This window comes from Catharus ustulatus, chromosome 2 (genome assembly GCF_009819885.2).
Source record: "Catharus ustulatus isolate bCatUst1 chromosome 2, bCatUst1.pri.v2, whole genome shotgun sequence".
In the NCBI taxonomy this organism is placed as follows: Eukaryota; Metazoa; Chordata; class Aves; order Passeriformes; family Turdidae; genus Catharus; species Catharus ustulatus.
Genome location: NC_046222.1, coordinates 110,759,871 through 110,785,797, shown reverse-complemented (window position 1 = coordinate 110,785,797; position 25,927 = coordinate 110,759,871). Strand labels below are relative to the sequence as shown.

Here is a 25,927-nt window from a genome sequence, read left to right as displayed (position 1 = left end):
ACGCTTCTGTCCCTCCCTGCACTCACTCATCTCTTCAGTTTACTGGAGAGTGATGGATGTGCTCCTGGTGGACAGGCTGCTGGGGATAGGTGCCTCAGGGCTCTGTCATTATGCAGTGCAGACAGGGTGATTTCACCCACCACAATGCTTCCCTCAGTGTGTTGTGCCACTTCCTCTGTGTACTGGGCAGGGAACACCCTTGCTACTTGGCTTGGAGGGGATCCCCAGGGACTGGGACAGATCCCACCTCTCTGGTGGGCCTGGGAATCCTTGGCTGGGTCTTGTTGATAGCAGCAACACAACAATCAGGCCAGATGATGTCCCATGTCTGTGTGTCAGGCCCCCTTCCCTGGATCAGTTCTGTTTTCTTCCTGAACCCCATAAGCCAACTGGCTCTCACAGACTTCTGTAAGAGATCACAAATCTTGGCCTTTGTTCAAAACTCTGTCTAACACAATAACTGAATGTCTTTAAAAAGTCTTGAAACCAAGAGCACTATGCGTCAGCACTCCTCTTAGGACTTGTTTTGTGACAAACTCTTTTGTTCCTTAAGTGCAAGGTGAGGAAATGAAACCTGAAGTTTGATTTACTTATCAGTACACTAATATCTGTATTTTTTGCCTAATGCTACTGGCTATAGTATTTTGCACAGTGGCCAAGATAGAAACAAAATCTACAGCACACCTGATTTCTATGTATTTTCACTTGGGTATACAAAAGGCTTTGAAGTCAAAAAAGCAAACCAAATAGCTGCAATCAGTCTTGCTTGAATGTCACATTGACCTTACTTCTAGTGATAATATTGAATCCTGTAAAGTTTTGGTCAGAATTTGGCAAAGATTGTACTGATCAGTCTTTTCTCTTCTACATGTAGGTCTCCATTGTTGTAATTGGAAGAATAAAGAATGTTGTCTTCACTTTAAATGAATTTTTTAAATAATTTGCTTGTGGGAGAAGTACTTTTTCTGTGAGATCAGACTTTTTACTTTATTGGTAATAAAAATGCAATTTTCATTTACTGATGCTGTCTGTGCAATATATTTCTCCAGTGCTTCTGCCATCCTGATCTGAATACTCTGGGGAAATTGTGACATACTTGTTCAAAAGTATGTGGGACTTGGAAATATTTTTTCTGTTTAGTTATGCTTTACTTGTGTGCTTCCTTTTTTTAAAAATAAATATGTGCTGAAGATAGGCTGCAAACTAAATCTCTATTCTAACCCATCAGAAAGCAGGAAATTCTCTTTTCTACTCAGTGTCCCCTCATCAAATCTATATCTGAGATTTTTTGAACCAGGGGTCAAAAACCTGCATTGTGATATTACAGTAGTTTCACGAATACAAGCCGCACGGATTATAAGCCGCACCCCCGGTGCCTCGACAATGTTGCTGTCTTTGTCAATAGATAAGCCGCACCCCGAATATTAGCCGCACTTTTGTTCGTCGCGAGAATCCGTGCGCAGCTTTCACAAATTGGCCAATTAGTAACAGGATCGCGGCATAGCGAGCATTACTGGCTCGGGGCGGGGCCAGGAAGGCTCGGCCCGCTCATGGTTGCCGACGGGGCCGGGTGGCCCAGCTCAGCGCCACGGCTCGGCGGGGCTGGCCGGGTGGTGCTGCCGCCGCCGGGCTCGCTGGCCCCCCTCTCCCGTCAGCACCGCCCCGCTGCCGCGTTCGCTCGCCCGGCTGGCAGGGCTGCCGCCGCCGGGCTCGCCGCTCGCCCCGCTGCCGCTTTCGCTCGCCCCGCTGCCGCTTTCGCTCGCCCTGAGCCGCGCCTCGCGAGCGGCGGCGCTTTCGCGAGCGGCGGCGGCTCGCGGCGGCGGCTCGCGGCGGCGGCTCGCGGTGGCGGCTCGCGGCAGCGCTTTCGCGAGCGGCGCTTTCGCGAGCGCCACTTTCGCTCGCCCCGCCGGCAGGGCTGCCGCCGCCGCCACCAGGCTCGCCGGCCGCCCCCTCCCGTCTGCACCGCCGCCGCGTTTCCTCGCCCTGGCCGGCACTGCAGGCCCCCGCACCGCCGGGCTCCCCCACGCTGCTGGCCCCGATTCTGCTGGGCTTCCCCCGCTGCCAGGCAGCCCCACCCGCTGGCCTTCCTGCTTCTGCCATGCTCCCCTGCACTGCTAGCCCCAGTTCTCCCGGGCTCCCCCGCCCTGCTGGCTCAGGCTCTGCCGCCCTCCCTGCCCCGCCCTGCTGGCTCAGGCTCTGCCGCCCGCCCCCACACTGCAGGCCCCGCCTCTGCCAGGCTTTCCCACCTCTGCCGGGGCCGGCCGGGCTCCAGCTTGGCTTGGGGCTGCTGCGGGCTCTCACTTCCGTGTTGGCAGCTTTTAGAATTTTGTTAATAGATTAGCCGCCCCGGAATATTAGCCGCACTTCCGGGTTTCCACCAAAATTTTGGTCAAATTGGTGCGGCTTGTATTCGTGAAATTACTGTACTATGCCATTTGAAATGTTAAAGCATAATTTTCAAGATTACCTAGATGTATATAATTTCTTATTTTTTATTGTCCCCTTGGCATTACAGAGCAGCCTTTTCTCTATACGCTTAAACCCCAAAATATGTAGTTTATTAGTATTTTGTGTTCTAGTTATACAGGCATGTATCTAATTTGTCTTAGTTTGGGTCCAAATTGTTTGCTTCCTGGGTTGTTTTCTTTTTGCTTTCCTCCCAGGGGTTCATAGCTGCATTTCCTACAGAAGCAGAAGACTGGAAAACCCTCTAATCCAGAAAAGCTGTGTTCTTTTTTTCTTGTTGAAGTAGGCTTAAACGCAATGAGCTTTTGGGCCCCTTTCCAACAACATGAAAGAAAATTTCTACTTTCATATAGTCTCCTATTTACCCTCTGGTTACTTTCCTCCCTCAATTCTCCCCTGAAAAGCTGGGTTTAATTGTGTTCCAATACTTTCAAATGATTTTCCAAATCACAGAAATATATATTCTTGCTGAAATAATCTATTTTTAAATTTTAAATCCTTTACTTGGCATTGCCAGATTACCATATGGAACAAGTTCTAATAACCAGCCAAGCTATAAATAAATCCAGCAAGAACATTAAGAGCAAAAAACAAAGAAATCCCTAATCTTCCAAACAGCCTGTCAGGCACCACTTTCATTCCACTTGGGAAGAGTAGCTAGGAAGAGCAAATGTAACAAATGTCTTGAATTAAAATGACAGCTTTCAAAGTTACATATGTGAGATGGACTCTAGGAGATGTTTCTCCAGCACATCCCTGAAGTGGTATCCTGTGTCTCTGATCTCAGGCTGTCCCACTGTTCATAGAGCTGCCTGTACCAGAGTTTCAGCAGCACTTTGAAAATCCAGATACTTGTTCATTGGCCTTGCTTGTGTTTTCTGTGCACTGACCATGACTCATTTGGTGTATCACTGACTAATTGCAGAGGCTCCAGAAAGCCACATCATATCACAACTAAGCAATGCATGTATATAGTGACAAATTTTCCATTGATGTTTGAAGTTTTGGAATGTGAGGTTCTTATGCTGATATATACAGGCATTTTTGGCTTTTGGCTGCCTCTCTAGAGCCCAAGAGTAAATTATATGATATTCCAGCCACTGGTCTGTGTTACCTGTGTATAATATATGAGGATTCTTTTCAAAGATAGCAGAATTAGAGCTGGAAATCTGTCTTTGATTTAAAATCAAAACTTTTCAGACTTCTGCTCCATCTTGACCCAATTCTAGCTCCATTGTTTGAAGGTGTGTGTGAGCTGGCTCTATTTGTGCTACAGCAGTAACATGCTGGAAGGTTTTCCTTGTGCTCTTTGAGCAGAAAGCAAGGATTATTCTGAATCTTCAGAGAATATGTATGTGTGAGATTTCATGGCAGCATTACACCATCCTAAACCAGCTCTGAATAATCACTGCTATGAGGCAGCTAAAAACCGGTTTGTGATTAATAGTGGTAGATAAGTTGCAGGGTCAGAATTACCTGCTCTCTAGTGAGGCTGCTGCCAGTGCTTCTGTGGAAATGGTGAAGGCTGCCAAAAAATAATGCATGAATGAACAGTTCAGAGGCCCAGCAGTTCACAGCAAAGCATCGCTTTTTGTCCAGAGAGCCGCAAGTTTAAAATAGCCGGCTCCCTTTTCCACACATCATGGCACAATTCTAGAGGTTTTCAGGGCTCTGGTGATTTCAACAGGGTTTTTGTTAGAGTAAGTGTTTGTCATTTCCATAATTTCTGGAAAAATGTCTGTATTGCTGGAAAGAAATTTAGCTGAAAGCAGGGCCTTGTGCCTTTTTCCCCCCACTAGGCTAATACAAAGCAGCTGCTGCTGCATCTTCCTCTGAGCAGCCTCAGCACAACACCCTTGGAAATAAGAATGACTCATCTTGATGGGGGTCTTCCTGTTGGGATATTGGAAATAAACACAGTTACTGCAGGGGACTTAAAGTACAGTAATTTGGATGATGGAACTTGAGGCATTGCTGGGCGAGGAAAGGCTGCAATCAGAAAGCTGTCAGAGGCAGCAGAAAGGCCCTGGGGGAAAAGACAAGCAGAGTAATAAGACATGTCCAGAATTTTTTTGCCGTTAACTTAAAATATTGTGGAAATAGAATGTTGGCTCTCAGTTAAATCACGCCGAGACTTGGAAAAGGGCTTTGAGAAACACATAGGCATCGTGCAGGATTGCTACAACTGTGCCAAATACTGCAGCTAAGTGAAGGTCTTGGACAGCCCTACAGCAGTAAGCACCTGCAAAGCTCTCTTCACCTGGTGTGTACAAAAGCCATGTGCTTTGGGTGTGCTTGAGGGCCAAGCAAATAACAGGACTGCTCTAGACAGTCAGCCTTAACTTCTTGCATTAAACCATCATCTCTTCCCTTCCTTTGCTTTGTCCCTATTGAATTTTTTAATGGAAATGTATTCATATATACTAGGTAGCACACAAGAGGCAGATCTGTGCTCATGTTATGGTCATTGATTTATGGTTTAGGGGATTTATTCAGTCCATTTAAAGCTGCTACTGAGTATTCAGGACTATAAATATACATTTTGCTGTTTGTTTTTTGTTTTGATTGTTTGCTTGGTTTAAGGTTGTTTTTTGGTTTTTTTAAATTTCTTTTTTCTTATGCAGAAAGCTGTTGGTAGTTTGGGGAAGCTATGACTTTACAAAGAAATATTTTTGAGGAGTAGAGGAGACATGAGCTCTTGATGCCTTGTCCTACTGGCTTGTCTTTCTTTCAATTTTTGCAGCAACTCCTGTTCTCCAGTTGCCTCCCTGCCCCTCTCTGTGGACTCTGAGCTGCAGAACCATGCCTGGTGAGAGGCACAGCATGTGTGACAGCACTCAGGGCTGAAGGCTATTGGGCATCCCCAGAACAAGCTCTCCAACTTGATCATGTGGGGAAAATCTTTGCAGGGGCTACAAATATTCAACTCTGGTTGTTTTCCCAGATAGAAACACAAAGTTTTTCCAAGGCAGAAACATATAATTCTGGAATTTTTTTTGGCTTCTGTATTTTGACCCATAAAAGAATTCACACCCTGGGAAAACGTTTTTTTTTTTTTTGTGTGTACATTGTAAAAACACACTCCTAAATCATGGCACTAGGCCTGTTGAATGAATAGAATAGGTGCAATATTGTTGTGTGAAATCAAATTAGATTTAAAAAAATTGTGATCTATGACTACTGGTCTTAATGATGGGCTAGAAGAAACTTGTGGCAGATGTGTGTCAGGGGGATGCTGCTGTTTGCCAGCAGGATGCCTCTGTTCAGGCTGTTGTTCTGTCTCCTTGTCAGGCAGTGCTTTGAAGAGTTGACCAGTGCCAAGGGGTGAGGAAATCTGGAAGTGAAGAGAAAATGCTTAAGTTTCAAAGTATATAAAAAGAATGTACAAGATTCTGAAACAAACATGGGCTGTAACACAAGGACCTTGTCTGTCTGAGGGCAAGAACAGTTTTGGGATGCAGTGAGAGCCACAGAAATAAAGCTGAATTTCCAGTGTGCTGTACACCAGGAATCAAGTGCTGTTTGTGCTGTTAATATATGCACAACATAATGAGTATTACTACTGTAATTAGTAATTTTCATTATAATTAATGTAGCTAATGTGTGAGTCTGTTGAAAAAAAGAAGGAAGTTAAATAATGAAAAGGGATTGCACAAACCTTGTACCACAACAAAGCCCAGTGCAATGTAATTTGTCCTATCCACAACAGAAATAATCAAGCCAGCCAAGAAGTGCAGTTACATGGTTAAAAAGTTAAATACTGCTCTGTGCTTGTACACCAATCACAGAATGACTGAGGAAACTCAGATATCACTCATAAAATGTTTGACAACTTGGCAAGTAAAAGATATAAGTGATGGTTCATAGTCAAATATAGTTTCTTCAGATAAGACTTTATGTTGTTTTTAACTCAAATACATGAGGATACATGTCTCATTCAAAGGAATATTTGGTTTCTGTATAAAAATGGGGTTATTCCTCTTTTATCTGTAAATGAGCCCATTTCATGTTGTTATTAAATAAAAATGGACTCTACCACAGAAGCTGGATGCTTATAATGGGGCACTCTTTATATAATCTTGTTTCTTAAATACTTCCTAGTTTGTTCTATTTGAAATCTACCTTACCATTATTTATCTTTTGGGCATTCAGCATTTTCTTGCAGTGTGGAATTCAAATTTACATTAATCATAAATTCTGAGGAGGAAACCTTTGTAACCGTGCAGTTTCCAATGTCTGTGTTGATTATTGGTCTGAATTCTTTTCATGGGAAGGTCTTTGTGAGTTTGTATAAAACAAGTTTGCTTTCTCTCTGACATAATTAATTTTATGGTATGATGTAAATGGTACATTTCATTTAGTTTACTCAGGAATACTACACTTTTAAGATTTTGCATGCTAACCTTTTTCATTGCTGAAGCTTAAAAAAGCTGCTGAGAAAGAACAAAAGAACACCCCAAAACTTCAAGTTTAAGTATACCCCAAAGTAAATAAAAATTGACTTACAATGTTCCATCCCACTTCAAAGGCAAAACTTTAATTTAACTTACTTTAGAGCAATATTGAGAATTTATTGTATTTTCAGTCATCATTTAAAATAGGAACATCTATGGTTGTCTTCTTCACACAAGGAAAAAGAGAAATAATGCAGAAGTACAGGAAAAAGTATTACTTCTTTCAAATGTATGTGCTTGATAGGCCAATTACAGAAAACTTTGCACATGCAGGATGAATGAATCAGAATAACCAAAGAGGACAATAGCAACATTGTATTTGTCTCTTCCAGCTCATTCACATCACACAACTTCTGAGGTCAGTAGCGCTTTGGGTAATTCATACTGACAAATGAATGGCATTTCTGTGGCCACATCTTCCTGATTCTCTTAAACTATTGCATCTCAGGAGAACAGCATGGAAGAGGGGTTAAAATAACAATTTTTTAATATAAAATAGTAATATTGGCTATCTAGAGGAAGAAAAAATAAAAATAAGAAACTTTTTTCAGCTAAAAATATTTTCATCTATTTTTACTGAAGCAATGTGTAGCAGAGGACCTAATTTAAAATCTGTTGAACTGAATCTTGAAATACCTTATCTCCAACACCATGGGCTCAACATGCCATTCATTTTGTTCTCACAATATAAATCAAAGAAATGAGGAAGGTGCATGGACCCCTTGGAATCTCAAGTTGTGAGCATGACTTACACACTACTCCAATTTTTCATCAGTATGAGACTGGACAGTTGTAAGCAGAAAGAAATAGTTTTTTATCTGGATTTGTGTGTTTTAAGTTGTTGGGTTTCTTTCCCAAATACTAATGAAAATATGAACTCTAATTATTAATGTCTACAGAGAAATGAAGGCCAGCTGCAGTAATAATCATTGAGTTCACGCATTATCTAGTATGTAGTTCCTAAGCAACACATTGCACACAGCTATTGTTGCTTGCCAAAATCAAATGAGAAACAGAAAAATCTCCAAAATAACTGAGCTGCAATTGGTACAGTACACTGATATACATTAGTGTCATAATGCAAACACTGAAGTGTTCACTCAGCTTTTTCCAGACTTATCTGACATTATGTAGAAAAAAGGGAAGAAACTACTAATATGTTGAAATAACAAAAAGGCTGCTAGTTTTAAACAAGGTGGAAAGTTTTATGGAAAAGTATAACTTTCCACTAGACATTCTTTAAATAAAATAATCTGAAATTTTTAATACATATAGGTTTGAAGTGAAGCAGTACTAATAATATCGTATAGTACTTGGAAAGGTTCATTTTGAATGAAGTTTGACAAAACTCTCTGCAATTTTCCCTCCAGCACTCCATGTTTTCATACCAAGCCTGATGGAAAGGGCAAGAAGAAAAAGGCAAAACCAGGACTTCTGAAATTTTCTGATGTGTTTTTTCAAGAGTCTATCCTCTCTCCTTGGAGGGGGTGGGGGTTCAATTTGGCAAACTTTACTACAGCCTGGAGGTGCCTACCTCTGAGCTATTCTAGGTTCCCTGTGTGATCTATGGAGAAAAGTAGGCTCTTTTAAGGGGTGACTCATGTAATCTATTTCAAACACCTACTCTCAGAGAAGATGTCCATATAGGAGCCAAGGGTGTCTGGCTCAGATGTGAATGTCTACACTTGGCCAGATGAATCTTACCCAGTATGCTTATGCTGTAGACTGCCAAGAAACAAGATATATTTAGCTGTATAGAGCTCCGTGCTGTCACAGTGAAGTTTTTAAAAGCTAGCTCAGGTATTTCTGACTCCACTGTTGCCTAGAATCAAGAAAAACTTTCCAAACAATATTAAGAGGAATGAAATAAAAAACAGCTTTCAGGTTCACAAATATGGCTATGTGCACATGTGATACAGGATTTTGGCAGTTTTAAAAAAAGTTAGTTAATTACTATATCTAGCAGGTACATCCAAGAAGTGATCAGTTTTCCTAGGAATCCACCCTTGTGTCTGCCCTCAGAGATGGACCAGGGGGTTCTTTGCCCTATGTCTTGTTATGTCTCTCAAATTCAGGTAAGAAACAAGATGTCCTTGTCAGAAATTCTCTTATTGAGAATAACACTAAACAGAATTTCAAGAATGTGTTAGAAAGGGTTAGCTTATTATTCTAAAATGTGAGAAAGAGCAGGAAAAGTACTAGCAACTATATAAATACATTAAAAATCTACAAAGCTACAAATATATGAAAAACTTGAAGTCTTCAGACATCACCACAATGTAGTCTCCTGTTAGCCAGCATTCAATCAGGTATTTCAGGCTTTTGTTTTCCACAGCTGCCACCTCTAACAAAGCCAGGAAACTCTGGAACCCCCCATGTACAGTGTGGCACTAAGGAAACCAGAGATACCTGAATATATCTGATGAAGAGACATCCTGCAGGAGTTGAGGTATGATGTCACTTCTGTCCTGGTGAAACTGATGCTAGGGTCTGAGTCCAGTTGTGATGCTGATGTTTTATATTCCTCTGAAATCCTTCCAGCACAGTCAGAGGTCTGGACATGCTACCTTTGAGAAGTGAAGAAGAACAATCTTTTTATTTTGACAAAAAGAAGGTTGGCATGCTATTTTATCGTGGTTTAAGAGTTGCTACACAGTGACATTTTTTGATACAGAATGACAATTTAATCTAGTGAATGAAAGCATGATGCTACTCAATCTCTAAAACCAGATTATTTCAGGTGACAAAAAGAAGGACTTTTTACAGCAAGGCTAAATAACTGCTAGAATAACTTTATCTAGGAGTTTTATAGATTATTCTTTTCCCTGAAAATCCTTTTAAATCTAGATATGATACAGCACAATGAACTCTTACTGCTTTAATGAAGGAATTAAACAGTGAAATGTTGTGGTCTGTGAAGTGAGACTCTAAAGATATCCCTTCTGGCCTAAAGAGCTGTTTAATGGGCCCAATGCAGCACTGGATCTCAACCTCTCACAGTCCTGGGAAATCTGCATTTCAAAAAGGGCTATGCAGCCTTTCCCATTTCCAATACAATTACTGTCAATCACTTTGTCCTATCTACCTCACATTTTGTTCCTTTAATAAGGTTTTTGATCTGAAAATGTGCTCAGTGAACTCACTGTCTGTGAGCTGGACTCGTTATATAGAAAGGTAGATAAGGGAGCTGGGGAAGCAGAACCTGCAAGAGCTGAAGGTCGTGACTGCAAGGTATGGCACAGGGCTTAATTCTGAGCTATTTTGCTTTTGCTACCAATTCTCTGCTGGATTTTTTATAAATTTTTTTTTTTTTTTTTTTTTAATCATTATGGACCAGAAAACCTTTAGTGAGCCAAATACAAATCCGTTTAATTTTGACAGAAGAAAATTAATACTTCCCTTTGACTCCAGTCAACAAATACAGATCCTTGTGTTAGCAATCTAGTTTGTCTTTGCTTCTCAGACTGGGAGGAATTTGAATTTGTTCTTTGCACCACTCTCTGGAGAATGCTCTGTTGATAACTGAAATTATAGAATATGAGTCTTTGCCAAAACTATGGTATTAAATGTCCATCTCTCCCTGGCCCTTTCCCCCACCTCTGAATCTTTAGTGCCAGTGCTTATGTGAATTTGTCGCTCTTTCTTTCTCTCTCTTGCTCAGACTTTGTAGAGGCTGAATAAGATCTCTGCTACACTGAATTTCTCATCCCATCAGTTAAATATGTTTCTCCTTTGAATAACTTTGGCTTATTCAGAACTACAGCGTTTCTGTTAAAAAGCACAGAGTTACAATTCTATAACATCTACTTTGTTTCAGAGGTGTTACCATTTATTAATGCATTAAAAAAAAGATTTATAGAAGAAAAATCCTGTAGTAGTTAAGACTTAAGGTTTTTCACTGGTGCCAATGATTTCTCTTTGACAGAATGGCAATATCAGTCATTTAACACTGATCTGCACAATTGAAGGGCATTGAAAAACACCTCGTCTAGAAAGCAGAGCTTTTGCACAATGACTTTCAGATGACACTGCATCATGTCTTCAGGAAGGGCTGCATCTGCACAGGAGTGAAGGGAGCACTCTTTATCTTTCCTGTCTGGCCCACTTACTTGGTGTGTTCCTGGTTGTCTTGGTCTAGTCCAGTCCATCTCATCTCCTGGCTGCTTGAGGGCAAGTCAGGTTTCCAGTTCACTTCCTCACTGCTTCTACTCTGGAATGAGGAGGCGGAGAAATTCCTATCTACAGTACTTTCCTTACATTTCTGTTCCTAGGGGTCCTCTTTCCTTACCAAAATGCCTTTTGATCTAACTCTCCCAGCCAAAACATTTGTGAAATGTGATGACCCCTCACAATGCTCTTACTCCTTGCTGTCAGCTTTGAAACAGAAAGTGGTGCTGGTAAATTATATCTACCATGGTGCTGCAGGGGTATGAATAATGCTAGAACTTAGGTTTTGGAGTGGTTTTTTTATGTCTCTACATTTCATGAGTGTAATATTGACAAATCATATAAAATAACATTGTGCAACTGAGATTAAAATTAGGAGATGCCATGTGTTTTTTTTATAATACTGTATAGGAATTTCATAGAGGAGATGAAGTAAGAGAACAGAGTTAAGGTGTCCACCGTGGTAAGAACGCAGTGAAATTCCCAGAGTCTGCAAACTCTTGTATTAAATATATACTTTACATTTTACACTGCACTTAAAGAAAGTGTAATGGCTGCACCTTACCTTTGGAGAGTGATGCACATTGCACCATTAATGCCATCTTTGCATTTAGATTTGTAACTGCTTCTTGTTCTTTCAAAACATAACCACATTTTTACTCCTGCTTACTTTATCAAACCAGCTTGAATTTAGGAGAGAAACTTAGCTTGTCTGTTTAGCTTGCATATTATTAGCAAACTTTGCTAGTAACATGAGAGTCATCTACACTAAGCTTGATGTCTGAGCCTAAGTCTATCACCTTCCTCTTGTAGGCAATGAAGTGAACAGGCAACTCCAGAAGGCGATGCCTCTTATCATAAGTCAGCTCAGATAAGGGAGATTAATTGCTCTTTTCAGGTGCTTTTTTCAATTATTGGCTAGGAAAAAAAAAAAGAATAGCCTAGGCTTAAATATTTTTTTTTGTTTCATTCTTTGTCTTTGTTAGGCACCTTACATAAAGAAGACAACCCCATATTTTGTCATGGATCAATGGAACAGCTTTTGGGTCATGTTAACTTTTATCAGATAAGGTTAATTTGTATCACTGCAACTATTTGTGGTAATATGCTTGTTTTGCAAAAGAAGTTCAGGGAAAGGAAAGAAAAGGAGGAAAATATTGAAGTGACCTAATGTTGGATTTTCCTGATTTGCTTGGATGTCCCTCAGAGGAACAGTAGCAGTCCTTTACACACAGAAGAGGGTTCAGTGGCTGAACAGGGACTATGGTGAGACAGAGGGAATCAGTGAAGAACTCCAAGGGTAGGTGTAGGATAGAGCAGTGTGTAGCTATTTAAAGAACAGGGATAGAGATGACAGAGCCAAGGTGTTCCTCGTGGAGTCAAAACATTTATTCCTTGCCTGGTGGAGGCATAAATGGCTGCACTGAAGCTCGCAGGGCTCAGATTAGATGTGAGGAGAAGCCTTATCTCTGGGTGCACAGTGCCCTCTCTGCCTGTCAGAGTATTCAACACTGAGCAAGACACAGCCATGGCAGAGCTGAGCTGGTGCTGGCAGCACTATGCTTTGGGCAGGAGGCTGCTCTGGGTCACCACTGGAGGTGTCTTCCAACCAGTATCTTTATGACTTTCTTCTCTTTACTCCAAGGAAAACAATCTCTTCCTGTGGAGTTCAAACATAGATACATGGAATTGGAAAGTGCTATTTTAGCATTGATTATCAGCATGAAAGGGCATCTTAAACTCTACCATTGCATTGATAATATTTTCTCCTGTGTCACTATTTTCCACCTATTTTAGATAATAAAAACAAATGCAATTCTTTTGAATGTTATCACTTTAATCCCTCTTCACCTTGAGTTCACTGCAGGAAATTATACTTTTTTCCTATTGAAGAAAATGCAAAATGATCACAGTGTTTTGATAGTACAGTCTATTTATTTATTTATTTAGTTATATTAGTGGTATGGTCTCTTGGTTTCCAGGCTAAGCATAGTACAATGGTACTTTTAAATACAAAGGTATTTTTAAATACCAGTTTATTACACCTCAACATATTGAAGAACTTTACTGAAAGAAATCTAGAATCTTTTTCTTCAATGGTCCATCAACCTTGTAGACTGTTCTGGTTCTTTGCCTTCAGAGAAGTTATCTTATTTTTAATTGATTTGAAACTGCATTTTGATTTTATTGATCTAGCCAGTGAGTATAGAACTTATAGACTCCTATCACTGCTATGATACTGAACATTATGTTTTGTTTCCAGCAAATAAAGCTAGTAAAAATTTGTGTACCTTTAAGGCAAGTAGGAGTCTTGCATTGTCTCTGTGCACTTAAAACACAAGAAAGTGAAAGTTTTCCCATTCCATTCCTTTTCCTGATCTTCATTAATGCAGTCTCATGTAAAGTGTCTCTGTCACACATGGTTTCTTATTTCACTTTGCAATGATCCCCCTTGTATGGGGGGGATTCAGAAAGAAGCAGAAGAAAAAAAAAAGTGGGATCTTTTTACCTTTTGAAATACCTAGAAGGATATATTGGAGGATTGTAAAGGGAAGCAGAGCCCTCCCTGTATGACATGAGGTTGATAGGCTGGAGAACAGGGCTGCTATTCAGAAACATCCAGGCAGGCTGGCCAAAATGACCAACAGCTGGGGCAGGATAACCCCAAATATCAGTATAGGCCAGGGCAGCCTTTTGGAAGAGGAGTGTGGGTCCTGCTGGGCAGCAGAGCTGTGTCCCTGATGGCCATGGGGGCCACTGCAAACTGGCAGCTGTTAAACAAGGCTCATGAGGCTTCATCTGGAGTCCTGTGCGTGCTCAAAATCAGCTGGAGATGTGTTCCAGATGGTTTAATGCAGCAGCATGGATGTGAGCAATACCTGCTGAGTGTGCAGAATGGCACCTGCTGGGGTGTGCCCCTAAACCACAGCAATCTTCCGTGGTCGTTGCTGGAGAGTGACAGAGCAAGCAAGACAGCCAGCTGGGAAGTATGTAGCTTGAGGAGAGAGGGTAAATTCTAGATGTTCTGGTGTCTAAAGCAGATTTTTATGAGCAGCCTGACTTCTACAGCTCACAGATGCAAGGGGTGATGCAATCAGGAGACTTCTTTTAAAAGGGAAGGGAATATTGCTAACAGGCTGTTGAAATCTGGATTTCAGATCAGGCTGATTTTCCCCAGAGGTCTTGATTTTTCTCCATAAACTACAGATGGTGTGTAGGACAACAGTTTCTAAATGGGGTGTCACATCTATGTTTAAAAAGCTAGGCAAGATGAATCTGGGTCAATTCTGGGCTGAGTTTTTGTCAGTAATATTGCAATCAAGATTAAAGCTCCAGAGAGTTTACATTCACTTTTCACTCTGTTCTCAATTGCACCCTTTTGGCACAGTCTGACTCACCACTAAACTTTTAAATGTCAGTCTTCAACTTGTTAAATCACATCTCTAACTCTTAAGCAGGGAAACTAATTTATTTTCAATAATTGAGCTTCAAATTTAGTCTTTTCCTCCTCCAAAAACAGGGGTGCAGCAGACCGAGAAAGACTAGGTTTGCAACAGTTAATTGCGGCAAGTGCGCAGTCTGTCTGTGCTGAAGAGAACATCAGTAGCAGTAGTAAAGGTTATTCATCAACCAAGCCCTGTTTGGTGAGGCCCTATTTGCATATAAAAATTAGCTAAAGATGTGAACACAGCTAGCTCAGCTATCAGCTGCACCAGAGGTTCGAGGTTGCTGCGTAAGGGGCTGTCTGGGACACTCTGATGGAGCTGAGCTGAGGTCCTGCCTTGCTTGGCACTTGCTGCTGCTTTTTACTTTGTTCTGGGGTCATCTGTCCTGGCTTCTCTGTCACCTAGTGCCAACACAGGAGTGGTGAAAGGTTCTGTCCCTGAGAGCCCACCCACACAGGGCTCCTGCTCTGCCAGCACATCAGGGGAGATTTGGTGCCTCTTCTAAGTGTATTTGGTCTGTGGCTGAGCTGCCAGCTGTCCTGGACGCTGTCTGGGAGATGTTTGGCCCAACAGATCTCACATCTCCTCATGGCTTTTGAGGAACCTTGTTTTTGGTGCACTAGGAGCTGTATATTCACTTCTGCAAGCCAGAGTGTGGCTGCAGGCAGAGCTGAAGAAAGTCAGACCAGCACCCCGGGTGTGTCCTACTGGGCTATCCTGTTCCTTCCAGCCTCCGTAACAGAGCTGTCCTTTCCTCCCCCAGTTCTCGTTTAGTGTCAGCAGATCTAAAAGAAGTAGAGGAGCACCCCAGGGTGCTTGTTTTTAGCTGTACCCAGAATTGAACAGGCGTTGACTGGACTGCAAATTCTTGTGATATTCACTGAAATCTTTCAGAATGATCTGTTTTTGTGTTTTTGTACCCCCTGCAGTTCTGGTATGTTGTCTGTGTCTACAAATTCTAGCTTTCATTAGGAAATGCTTAACTACCACCGAACTGTGATGAAACTAGAAACTATGACCCAGCTACATATGTTATCTGCCAAACTAGATAATGTCAGTACACAAAATGTTTCTCTCAATACTTAAAAATAAAATGCAGATGATTCTGCATTGAGCATCTTATGATATAAGAAACAACTCCAGTGCTGAAACATGAGTTGTTATTTTCAAAGCAGCAAGTCTGTTCAGATCCTCTGCTTTAGAGTATAAAGGATATTACTAGGCATATGAACTGAGGGCAGGGTAGGCTTTTCTAGCTCTGTTGTGAATGTCAGAGCCAATCCCACAGGAAAACATGGAACAGTGTCTGGGACTCCCTGCTTCTCCATGGGGAGGACTGTGATATAGCTGGTAGAAGCAGAATTGACAGGGATGGTGATAAAACACACTTATGCCAGAAAGTCTTGGAGCAGAACACCTCTCATGGAACAGGGATCTTCAAGGGGTCCAGCCTAGGGAAGGCCAAGAGTTGCATGTGTTATCCTTGGGGCATACTGGCAAGAATGATTTCTGAACAGGTAAGTGTGGAAAGCATAGCTGTCCTGGTGTGGAGTGGCTTTTCTCCCTCTTTTCCTGCAATACTGGGAGGCTGTGTCCCTGATGAAAAGGGTCAGGGGATGCTGAGGGCTGCCTAGGTTGGAAAGACCCTCTGGTCCTACCTGTGCACTGGGATTGCTGTTTTCTAGCCAGCATTCTGGGCTTGTACATGGCACATACAGAGTTTGGGGAAGATCTAAGTGAGGGCACAGTTGGTGGCTGCATAGTTGGCTCCCCAGTGGGCTGTGCTGGCTCAGTGCCTGAAGCTGTGCAATATGAACTTGGGTAACGTGCTCCTGTCTGGGACGATTTGCAAGGGAAGCCTTAGGGACATGCACTCCTGGTCAAGGAGCAGCATTGACTGATATGGGGCTCGGTGTGATGCTGTAGTGGTTTCAGTATCTTTTGCAAGACCCAGTAAAGGGAAGAGTTCTCCACATTGTGCAGGACTTCAGCCTGGAGAACAGAAAACACCTGTCAGACTCCATTTTCTCTTACATATTCATAACTTGTTAGAGCAGGTCCCACTCCATCACAGAAATGACCTTTGTATGTTATACATCTATTGTTCTTTGCTGCACACAGTACTGCCAGCTGCAGTAGTCCCTAATGGAGCTGGAGCTGTAGGAGGTTTTGTTTTAGCCCCAAAAGTAAAGAAAGACCTGACTGTTAAGCATAAAGAGATGTGTGTTTATTGCTGGCCGTGCTATGTAACCCGAGTAGCCATGGAAAAGCACCATAGCATGTGTTCTGTCAGGAAGGGTTACCACAAGGGTTACGTTTTCCCACCAAGTGGAAGATGATTGAGCTCACTTCTGTTTACTGGGGAAAGCCTTGTGCAAACATCTGCCATATTCTAGCAAAATTTACAGCCTCTGAAATATCTAGCTTTCTGGAGCCTCAGAGGCTTACAGTGCTAAACTCATTGGAACAACTGCTAATGAGTTAATTAGTGGATTCTTTAGTTAAAATTGCTGCCAGAGACTTGAATGTTTCAGATAACTCTGCTGGCAAGTGGGTTACACTGCTGGGCAGATCTTTGCCTGATTTATGACTTTTCTACAATCACATGGAACTACTGCTTGATTGTCCACAGAATTCAGTTCTGGTTTTTATCTATTTTATAAAAATAATCTTTGCTTCTGAAGGGATTTCATATGTGTTGCAAGTGCACTGCAAACCATTATCACAAACAACTATTCTGTGATTCTTGTCTGAAAGATGCCTTCCTGCATGGCAGCTCTTCCTGTGAAATATGGACAGCTATCCATCACCCATGAAATATGAGGCATTGAGAGACTTCCAAAGAAAAATGAAGCTAGTTCATATACTCTGAGGGTCATTTGGTACAAAATAACAAGGATTTTGTCCTTCTGCCCAGAACAAAAATTTGCAACAGTTGAACTCCTTTCTTGTGTGAGTTTCAAGTATCTACTTGATACTTAAAATGCATATTTAGAAATGATCTGTCTTGGCTTTTTATAGTTACAGAGGTTTTAGTCCAGAAATGTGTTGACTATGGTTCCTTTCTTATAAATAGCAAACATATGATCAAACCTCTTGAAACCACCAAAATCAATTCAAAAGCCAGGTTTCAGCCTTACTTTGGATGTTTTTACCCAGCAAAAATTGCAGCTGTGGGTGTTGAGCCCTTTGGAGACATTCTCAGACTTCCCAGACTCCTGCAGTAAAGCCTCTAGCTCTTCTGCCTGGTTTGTTTAAATACTGTCAGTTAGCTTTTTGATTAAGCTCAATGAATACCTTCTTTCCACCTTGGCTCAAGAATAGCATCTCAATTTCTCTCCTGTTCAGTTAGGTGTACCTTTGACCTGATTATTTAATCATTAGTCAGGGTCTTACAAGCTTTTTCATTCAAAAAAGGAATTGATACAGAGTCTGCATTTTCTCCACTACAAATCTGTTATTTCAAACACCTACAAAATTCCTGTTCTCTGAATAGAGTAGGAGTTTCATTTTGGTCATATTCCACAACCCTTTCCAGGCTGCAGTACATCTGTAAGTTTCTCTCATATCCATTTTTATGGGCTTTCATTGCCTTTTTCCAATGTGTGTGTGCACAGGGCACATCTGCAGCCAGCACTACTGACTTGCTTATAGTGTTCAATCCCTGAGCAAGCCTGTCTATCTCATCTTCCTTATGACAGCTTCAGCTGGCTGTGTCTCTGTATGAGTCTGTTATTCATATGCTGAGCTGTTAAAATTCTTCTTGCCTTTGACACTTTGCTGCTGCTTGGAGAAATACTTCAGGTGATTGTGAATCAGGAAGAAGTAAATATTGTCTACAGAAGACATTGAATTTTCCCAGTCCTGGTGAATCATGTCTTCCTTCTGTGTTTAGCTATGCTTCTTCTGAAATAGGCCTTCTATTATGATTTCTGTAGCAGGCTCCAGAAAGCCATGTGATACTTGTTTGAAGTGCTTGAAGTGTTTCAATCCAGAAACTAAACTAAAAAGGCTTGTGAAGATAAACTACATAGACTTCTGAAATTGTTCTATAGATTTATTGTCTCTTAAACAGGCCAAGAGTGTGAACATTTGACAACTGTCAGTGTCATAGTGTCTCTGCATAATGAGAAGGACTAGAGAATGGCTTCCACATGAATAGTTGAAAAGTTTTTTTATGTAAAAGTTTGCTAGTGTTGTCTGAAAATGGCAAAAGATTAGGTAGATTAGGTGTAGGAGTAAAAGAAATCCCTCAGTATAATGTCCCAGAATATTTGAAAAAGTTCTCCCCCAACCAACTTTCTGATGTCACCTTCACATTCCTAGCTGGTTGGCTGAGTTAGTTTGCAATTTCTACAAATTAAAGATTTCTTCAAAGAAGAGGTTGGAATAAGAACATTGGAATAAGGTTGCTAGGGATGTGGTGGAGTCACCATCCCTGGGTCTATGTATAAAATGTGTAGATGTGGCACTTGGGGACGGGGCTTTTGGCAGTGCAAAATTAACAGTTGGACTCAATCATCTTACGGGTTTTTTCCAATCTAAATGGTTCTACGATTCTATGACAAGTTTTGTATTGTCTTTTGGCACCTGGGACCTGTTTGGCTCTGCCCATGTACTGCAGCAGGCAGGGTGTCACCAGACAGAGGGTGGTGATCCTCCACCTAGCACTTGTGAGACATATGTGGAGTTCTAGGTCCAGTGCTGGGCTCCCCAGCACAAGAGAGACATGAATGGACTGGAGCAAGTCCACTGAAAGGCCACAAAGAAGGTTGAAGGACTGGAGCATTTTTCATGTAAGGTGGGCCTGAGAGAGCTGGGGCTGTACAGTCTGGAGAAAAGAGTCAGGGGCTCGTATCCACTGGTGTAAATACCTGTTTGGGCTGGGATGAATGAAGTAAAGATGACAGAGCTAGGCTCTAATGCCCAGTGACAGGACAAGAGGTAATTGTCACAATTTGAAAGAGAGGAAGTTCCACTTAAACGTTTTCTCAAAGGCTGATCAAATACTGGCACAGGTTGCCCAGAGAAGTTGTAAAATCTCTGTCCTTAGAGCAGATGTTCTCCTGTGCTGCCTTCCTTCCTCAGCAGGTATAGTAAACTCTGTTTTGTTTTGTTACTTTTGCAAAAATTATGCTGCAACCCCTGTATTGGTATTAGAGAGGATTCACGTGCAGTTGGTGTTCATGATATTTGTAGTTCAGTCTAGCAGCTGAAATACCCACAATCATGTTGAGCTGACAAGACTGAAAGGTATTTGTTTAGTGAAAAGGTCGTTTTTGGCATCTTTTCACTTATGCCATAAAAATAAAGCCAGTCCCTAACTAGGATGTCTTAGCTCCACCTTTGTATGTTTTTTCCCCTTTTCCTGTCTGTGTGTTTTTCTGTCAAAAGCCAGTTCATGAACTCAAGAGAAAAGTACACCATTGGCTTAGCTGAACTGTTTTAATGATTTTGGAAAAAAGGTGGAGCTGCCTAAAACTGTCTCATTACAAATGGATTACAATGTCCTGACATTTATGAAGCAAAATCCATATTCCCATCCGCTAATAATTCTTCCACAGCTACTGCTGCTATTTGCTTGACAAATTAGCAATTTGGCAACTGCTATGTCACCTACATGCAGCTGATCAGTAGTTTCTCATACAATGCTTTGGTGGAAGCAGCAAGGAAGTGGCATATTGTTTATCACAGGAATCACAGTCCCCAGTGTTTCATTACTGTAGCTGTGGCTGCCTCTCCACAGTCAGATGCACTGTTCATCACCAGCCCAGTGCCTAAGTTGAATTCACTGCTGATTCAACTCCACCATCATCACAAATATTATTTTTTGTGATAATATTATGAGGCAGTGTCTGTAGCAGGGGCTATAAAAGTGTTAAGATGGGAACAAGGCAGCTGATTTATTGCCTTGAGCTCAGGGTTGTACAACAAGACTACAAAGCAAGCCTGTGCTGGTCCAGCTTGGATTCCTGCTAAGGCTGGCTGTCATCTCCCTATGTCAGGTTTGTAATGTAAGCTCAAGCACTGGGACTTATTACCAGTCTCCAGTCTTCCCTTCTCATAACAAGAAGGATGGAAGTGTGGCAGTCACAGTCTTCTCCGTGGCACGTTGCAAACCTTCCAGATAGTGCACAGGTGATACCTGGCTGATGGCATCTGTGCCTGACACCTGCAGCTGAGGTGTGTGTGGCTCCCATCACCAGATGCAGCTCCTGTTGCAGGTGTAGATCCCATTGCAGGTGCAGCTCCTACTGCAGGTACAACTCCCATTGCAGGTACAACTCCCATTGCATGTGCAGCTCCCATCACCAGGTGTAGATCCCATTGCAGGTGCAGCTCCCATTGCAGGTGCAGCTCCCATCACCAGGTGCAGCTCCCATTGCAGGTGCAGCTCCCATCACCAGGTGCAGCTCCCATTGCAGGTGCAGCTCCCATTGCAGGTAAAGCTCCTATTGCAGGTACAGTTCCCATTGCAGGTACAGCTCCCATCACCAGGTGCAGCTCCCATTGCAGGTACAGCTCCCATCACCAGGTGCAGCTCCCATTGCAGGTGCAGCTCCCATTGCAGGTGCAGCTCTGCACTTTGTGCCTAGAGCAGGGAGAGGGCTAAACATTTGCAGTTGGGCCACTCGCATTTGTGTGCAAAGTGTGCAAGCTTTTAGTCCTAATGCAATGTTCAAGCATTTCAAGCCTGCCCCAGGGAAAGGCTCTGTGTCTTCCTTTCTCTGCAGAACTTATAGGTCTCGAAGGGATACAGCACTTAAAGAAGCTGGACTGTGTGGGAGCAGTTGGCCTTGCACTCCCAGTACCCTATTTTAGTATATTGTTCAGTAAATAATCACTGTGAACATAAAAGAATGCCACAATGGTAAGTGAAAAGATTTTCGAAGGTGAAAATGCTGCCAATTGTAATAAAGTGAGCTTTGGCTATGTAGAACTGAATCTGCAACAGCATTTTTCTTATAGAGAATTATTTTTTCTGTCAGTCTGGTAGTTTGAAATGTTCCAGATTTCATTTCAGGGAAACATTCATTAAACAGTCATAGCTGGGTATCTGTTAGGTGGTTGGTGAAACAAAGTTTATTAACTGATCCATATCCAGAAATTTTATTAAAATCCAAGAATTTTATGTAATACTGTATTGCACAGATACCAGATAATTCTTGGACCAAACATTGTAATGCAGGGCAAGTCTTCAAAAATCATAGTTATTCTTTTTAAGTGGAAATTGCCATAAGAGTATTCAGCAGCTGCTATAAAAAGAATGTGAAAATAGTAATTTGTGATTTTTGGTTAGAAAAAAAAAGAAAAGTTGATCCAACCTCTGTCATTTCAGGAATTAGATATTTCCTAAAACATTTTTTTTGCCTTTTCCAATCTTCTATACTGGCTTCCTATCATACAATAAATTATTAGCTAGAGGATATAAGAAGAAGCTGGTAATATCACCTGTGCTGCTGCTGCAAATAAAATGTTCATGAGCAACAGCAAACAACCCCACTGAAATGCAGGAGGACAAGGAAATTTGCTGGAATGATGTTTTGCACTTTTTGTGACCACCAGCTCCTGTACAAAGCTGAGTAGTGGATATTAGCCAACTGTCCTTTAAGTGAAAGTCACTTAAAAGAAGTTGCAGAAAGTGCAGAATGAAGCATCAACATTTAGAATTTTGAAAACTGTTAGTTAAGGGAATAATAATGGATCTGTCTGCTTTACTTGTAAATGGATCCGTTCAGCTGTTTGCATGAATCCAGAAATGGATCTCAGTTCAAGGATTTCTTATGAAGCCTCTATTAGACCTAAGAAGGGCTTTGAAAATTTATTTTTAGACAGTAAAGGACAGAAGTGATCAGCAGAATGATGGAGTCTGACCTCCTGCATAATCCTGCACCTCCTCCACAGCAGGACATGAGCTGCTTTTTGTAATGAGATGAAGTGAAGCCAAAATTTGGAGCAGTGGTTGTTGCACCTGTTTCAGTGGCTGTGCTGGGCATATGCCTCCCTGGATTTGGAAACTGACCCTGCAAAACTTAAGAGTAGCTTGACCCATTAAATTCCTCTCCTAGGACAGTGTAATGAACATTTCTAAGCCTGACACACTCAGTGTGACACTGGAAAAAACCCACATTTAGTTTAATTGCAGACATTACTGCAGGTCTCAGAACAGTTGTGGTGGGTGAGGGAGGACCTTTGGTCAGGACTGTACAAACACAGGCACTGGGAAACCTATGGTCTAAAGGCAGGCAGAGGCACAATGCTGAGATCCACAAACTAACTTTAGAATAGCTGGATCGGGCACTGGGAGTAATAGAAATGCTGCTAAAGCACTGAACAGAGCTGTTGCTATTTTATAATAGTGCTAAATGTGAAAGAGCATGAAAACATTTCAGGAGCTGGTATAGAGACAGAAATATATATATATAGAGAGAGAACATGTTGTTAAGTAAAGGGGGAAAGCAGAAAGTAAAATGATTTCCCCTTTTGTCACAACTTAGTCACAAACCTACACTTAAGAAAGTGACCTTAGTGTGATGTCAGATTCCAGAAGGTCCTGGAATGCAGCCAAGGGCCAGAGAGAGATCACAGGAAGATTTGGAAATTGTTCTGGAGGGAGTGACTGGAATTTGCTGAGGAAAGAAAATCAATCCAGATTGGCACTTACAGGCAGATAAACAGAGTTCCTGTATGGGAACATCACTAAGGTTCTAAATCCCAAGAGAGAAAGACAGCAGAGGCAGATAGCTTTCATCTCTAGAAAGGAAGGTAGTTCAAAAAAATTGCACACGTGTCTACATATCTGGTGCGAAACAACAATGACAGTTTTTAAAGTGCATTGTGTTAAGAAGGGACCCCACAAATGTGGCAATCAAGAAAGTAGTTATGCCTTATGGAGGAATTGATTGTGTTCCCTCCAGATTTCACAGTGATGAAGGCTGGGTTAGTCACTGGCAGTAATGTGTCTCGATTCTCAGTTCTAGGACTGGTGGACATTCACTCACATTTGCAGGAAGAAAAAGGAGACTGCTGCTCCCTGATGTGCCACAGAGTACAGGAGTGGGTGTAGCTGAAGCAGTGGAGGCAGAGCCATGCTTGGCAGCTTCCCTCCTGAGGTGTCAGGGAAGAGAGCCTGTGCTTCCAGATATGCTGAGAAAAGGGCAGAGTATACAGATGATTGGTTAAATGCTTCTGTAGTCTATTTCTCAGCAGGTTAAAAAAATGGACTTCTTTCCTTCGTAGATTTTACAAGTTCATTATTTTGTGGCTCGTTCATATTCTGTTGTTGTACTGTATGTATTATTGTTGTGGAATGAATAGATCTAATGGGGATGGTTTTATTACTACCATGCAGCTGTAGAAAGCAGGGGGAAAAACAACATATGAAAGTATTGTAATGAACTATTGTTATGAATTAATGCAAACTTTGTTTTTGCGCTAAAACTGAAGCAAGTCCTGTGTCACAGACTGTTCTGTTAAAAACATTCCCTAGGCCTCCTTATGCACCTAAGCTCAAAATTGGCATCTGACTTCCAATTACATGACAGGGCAGTTTCTCTCAGCACTATGAGGAAAGAAAGGATCTGCTTGATTCCGCTGCTGCTTTCAGCTGTGACTGTGGTACTGCCTCTCTTCTTCACTGTGTGATTTTTCTTCTTCAGTGCACTCCTCAGAGAAATCCTTTTTTCTTCTCTCTCCTATTCCATTCCCTGCTAGTTTTCCAAGAGATGTCCTGGAACCTTTTCCTCTATCCCTTTGTTTTTCCATGCATAATGGATGGTAGAGATGGTAGCTCAACAGTGATCCTAGCCCTGACAACTTGCAGGTGTCTCTACTGCTGTCTTGTCTCCTTCTTTCCAGGATAATATTTTCTCCCACCTCTGATTCTTTCAGTGGGTGCCAAGTTCAAGACAGTTCACTTACTTGTCTATGAACTTTTCTACTGCTTTCTTAAATGACCAAACATGACCACCATACCACCCACATCAATCAAAGTGAAAAACTGATCTGGAGCCCATTCCCATCCCTCTTAAATTTATATGCAAGACTGCCAACAAAAAAAACATCATGAAGCTGACCTCCCTTTATCAGATTCAGAGTCTGTTAAATCTCTCTCCATTTTCACAGACTGCATCTCCAATTCTTCCAAAGCAACAGATGCATTTGGAAGGACCATAGCTTTAACAGTCAGTGTTCTTCCAAGCTCCATTTTCAGGCAGAATTAATTTAAAGCGCTGGAGGAGAACCTAGAAAATATTCTCTAGCAACTTTATTTTTTAATGATGTCTCCACAGTTTTACACCTTTGCTATTAAAGTTGTGCTAGCAATTAAGGAATAGTGATTGTGCAAATTATTTAAGTAATTGAGTTAGTGAACTGAGGTTACTCTGTAGTTAATGAGGTTAAAATTGCTGACTCCTGTATACAGTATTTAATCCTGTGAGTAGTCATTTTTAGGTCATTATTGCCTGTACCAGTTCCTTAAGGTAGCCTTGGTGCACATATTTTTTCTTGAATTTTATCTGCCTTTAACTTACAAAGTACTTTTCTAAGTGATGAAAAGTGTTGAGGTATTTGTGTAACTTTCAGTTAGGTTTTGAATCATAGCAACACTTGAACAGAGGAATTTTTCATTGGTTAAAATGACACTGAAAACGCACTTGTACCATCAATGTGCTGCTTAAGAAGACGTTATACTGTTGACCTGATGTCAATTCTTGTGGGTTGAAGCTTTTTTTTTTTAATAGGAGTTTTGAGAGGATGGGATATAAATCCATATTGCAGATGAAATTGGTGGTTCAGCTATGGCCTTCCAACAGTGATTTCCTCTACCTGACCTGCTTTTTAAATCTTGTTATTTCAAATAATCTAAATTGAAATTCACTCAACAGCTTTTTTAAAGAGTAAATAAAAGGGCATGTCAGAGAGGAGAGACTTAAGCAAAGAAGTCATGTCAGTCATCCAGCCTGTAAAGCATTTTCCACAGAAGCAACTGCAATGTATGGAGCAATGCAGACAGCAGGCAAAGCCCCTCTTGCCTCTGGAATAGCAGTGGCAGAGCCTGGAACGTGTTTCCACACCCTTCCCAGCAGTTTAGCCCTTGGCACTCAAGGCCAGATCTCTGGTCAGAAAGAGATATTTGAAAAGATATTTGATATTTTTCTCCTTGGGGCATTTTTTGACCAAGAGCTGGAAGAAGGCTTCCCATGGCAGAGGCTTCCCACAGCTGCTTGGAATGAGATTGGTTCCTGCTTGGGACACTCTGCAGCAGATGTTGCCGCCTGTTGCTTGTGCCTGTTCACACCCTGGATCCTGGCCCTGACTCGTGAACTGATTTCTTTACCTCAGGCCTGATGCCTTATTACTTATTTAGAGTTGCTCAGCCTGGAGTTTACG

At 41.7% G+C, this 25,927-nt stretch overlaps 1 long non-coding RNA gene across 1 annotated transcript in view; it reads left to right on the top strand.

Moving 5' to 3' along the window:
- Window positions 1–9,313: 9,313 nt before the first annotated feature.
- LOC116992427 overlaps window positions 9,314–25,927 on the top strand; it is a 271,630-nt gene continuing 255,016 nt past the window's right edge. The window contains exon 1 of the long non-coding RNA XR_004417042.1: window positions 9,314–9,369. This is a non-coding gene — a long non-coding RNA (uncharacterized LOC116992427). The remainder of the gene's footprint in view (window positions 9,370–25,927) is intronic.